This window comes from Melanotaenia boesemani, chromosome 22, assembly GCF_017639745.1.
Source record: "Melanotaenia boesemani isolate fMelBoe1 chromosome 22, fMelBoe1.pri, whole genome shotgun sequence".
NCBI lineage: Eukaryota > Metazoa > Chordata > Actinopteri > Atheriniformes > Melanotaeniidae > Melanotaenia > Melanotaenia boesemani.
The window spans coordinates 27266391-27269059 of record NC_055703.1 but is presented as its reverse complement, the minus strand read 5'-3'; the positions used below and the strand labels follow the sequence as shown (position 1 = coordinate 27269059).

Genomic DNA, 2669 nt, shown 5'->3' with positions numbered 1-2669 from the left:
TAACTCACCCAGAATATCTTTCTTCTAGATTGTGTATTAAATAACTTTATTTAAACATTGTTCTTCATCAAGCTGACTGTTCTGAAGTGTTTTTCTAAAGCTGGACTGATAATCCTGAGATGTAGTTTTCAGTCATGTACAGCGAGTTATGAGCTTAACTGCAGAGCAGGAAAGGGTGGTGTAAACTTATGGAAACAGTCCTGTTTGACCATGAGGAGAAACCCACAGACAGGAACATAAATGTCAGATTAAAACGGACGGTTTTATCAGCTTGTTTCTGAAATACACTTAAAGCAGTTATCAGACGTTATTGAAGCTGGAAACACTTCATTTAACTTTTCACTCTTTACTTTTGTTCTGCAGGTCAAGTCATGCTAAAGTAAATTTCTACTGTTTGTATCATTGTTAAAAACTGGAAAAGGAGCCGCTGGAGAAAAAACTTACCAAAGCTGAAGCCATCAGGAGAAGCCTTCTGCTGCTCCCTCTCTGCATCTCCCTCCTCATCCTCGCTGCTTCCTCTTCAGCTTCAAAGTAGAGCATGCTAACAGCAACTTTTGCTGTTTTCAGCTCATTTTTTGTGTTTATTTTTTTCAGCAACAGCAAAGGATGCGGCGTCTATGTACAAATGTCTGTGTGCAGATTTCTGCAGGAGCACTTTCATTAATGGCGTTAAACGTTGCAGTCAAGTTGTGTGTGTTCTCTCGGTCTGTTGCACCATCGGTTCTCTTTTCTCATCGTGGTGAACATCCAGCCCCCCACTTAGCACCAAACATCACAACCACACAATCCCTGTGAAATTTACCACTTACCGATAAAAACAAACACGTCACACCAAGGTCAGTTCTCACCTTTCCCGACGAGGTTTCCCTCAATAACGACTCTTTGTCAGATCCTTCCTCCGCTCCGCCGTTTCTCCAGCGAGCTGGCCTCCGCAGAGGACAGAAACCAACAACCTTCAGTATTCAAGACACGTCGGAGTCTCCAGCTGGAGTTTAAAGTTTTAATTAAATTATGTTGCAGATGTTACCTTGTAAAAAAGCGAAGGGGATCCTCCACACCTTCAATCTCTACAATAAGTTTAATCTAGTGATGTTATGCTTGAATCCGTCTGCACCACTCTGCAGCGACCTCAACAGGAAGTTGCGTCAGCCTACCGAAGTCACGTGACCACACTAACAGCGGCCTCCATCGTGCGTTTTAAAAATATATTTTTATTTAACAGACAATACAAACTGAATATAGCCTATTGATTTTTTTTTATTCAATAAAAGTATAAAATAAAAAACCCACAATGGCAAAAGAAGACCTCGGTTCAGGTGATCACGTGACTTGGCAGGCACCAGTAACTTCCTTTTGACAGGATTCCGGCGGAGTCTTAAAATATAGATATATTATTATTCAAAGATGTACAGCTAGGTATATTGACAAAGGATAAGAAAAGAGAGAGAATTTTTAACGAATAATTTAATTTAATCACGAAATATTATTTTCATAAATGTTTTGGCAAAAACCCCCGCCCTCTTAAAACGATGCTTCCTGTAAAGTTTCTTCACTGTATAAGAAATATTCACATAATGAATCAATAACATGAAATAAGCATTATTCAGATCAGATGCAGTTCAAAGTCACAGCCACTAGATGGAGACAAAGTTCGACATTTTACATCTGTAGTCCAAGAAGAAAGAGAGAAGAGAAATGGTTCACATTAAAAAGGAACCAAAAACAAAATGTAAATAATAATAATAATGATAATAATAACAATAACAACAACAATTTAGATAATATAGTATTAGTGGAATGATAAAAAATGTAAAAAGTAAAGGGATATTGAGTCATTTAGCTAGTGGTGGAGATGACAGGAAGGTTTTCTCCTCATATTGTTTTTAAATGAAATTCATTATTGTCACTACAAATTGCTCTAACAGTAAAACAGGCTGTTAAATATTCAGTTCTGTGTAGAAAGTCGTGTTTCTACTTCAAATTATTTAAATGTAGCACATTAAAATTTCAGAACTTTTTAAAAAGAAAATGTTCAGAAATGTAAATTCTGACAATTTGTTAAATAAAATCATGAAATCAAAAGGTTTTAATTGACTTTAGCACAAGATGGACATTTTTTTTTTTGGTGGGGCGGCGTGGCTCAGTGGGTAGATTGGCCGTCTTGTAGCCTGAGGGTTGCTGGTTCGATCCTCGGCCTGTTCAGTTTAATATTGAAGTGTCCCTGAGCAAGACACCAAACTCCAAGTTGCTCCTTATGGGTCGTGGTTGAGCGCCTGCATAGCAGCTTCCACCATCTGTGTGAATGTGATGTATGATGTAAAGTTCCAGGTACAGTAAAGCACTATTTACCATTTAATTTTACTTGAAAATACACTAAAAATGTGGCATAAAATGAAGAATCTTGGCTTTAAAAACAGGCCCAGATGCTTTTTATTGCACAAAACTGAATGTTGAACTTTTTTTTTTGCCCCAACAGACAGAAGGGTCAGTATTTATTACACGGTTATATTTAATGGCTCAATAACAAATAAGCTGGACCATCACTTACACTCTCCTCCGTAAACCCAAATATGTGTACTCCACAGCAAAAATTAGGAAACTGGCCTCTCTGGTCCAATACTTGTGGAGGGAGTGTAACTGATGTTTAACTTATTTGTTATTGAGCCATT

At 37.6% G+C, this 2669-nt stretch overlaps 1 protein-coding gene across 4 annotated transcripts in view; it reads right to left on the bottom strand.

The window, feature by feature from the left end:
- Window positions 1–1145, bottom strand: part of LOC121634100 (gastrula zinc finger protein XlCGF57.1-like) — a 540387-nt gene extending 539242 nt beyond the window's left edge. The window contains exons 1-2 of one of the 4 annotated variants that reach the window (XR_006009178.1): window positions 1059–1145; window positions 849–985 (exon numbers count right to left, since the gene is read on the bottom strand). The gene's annotated coding sequence lies outside the window, so the exon portion shown is untranslated. Of the gene's footprint in view, window positions 1–848; window positions 986–1027 lie in introns of all 4 variants that reach the window. The other 3 variants (XR_006009179.1, XR_006009177.1, XM_041976549.1) reach the window with 3 other exon arrangements.
- Window positions 1146–2669: the final 1524 nt, after the last annotated feature.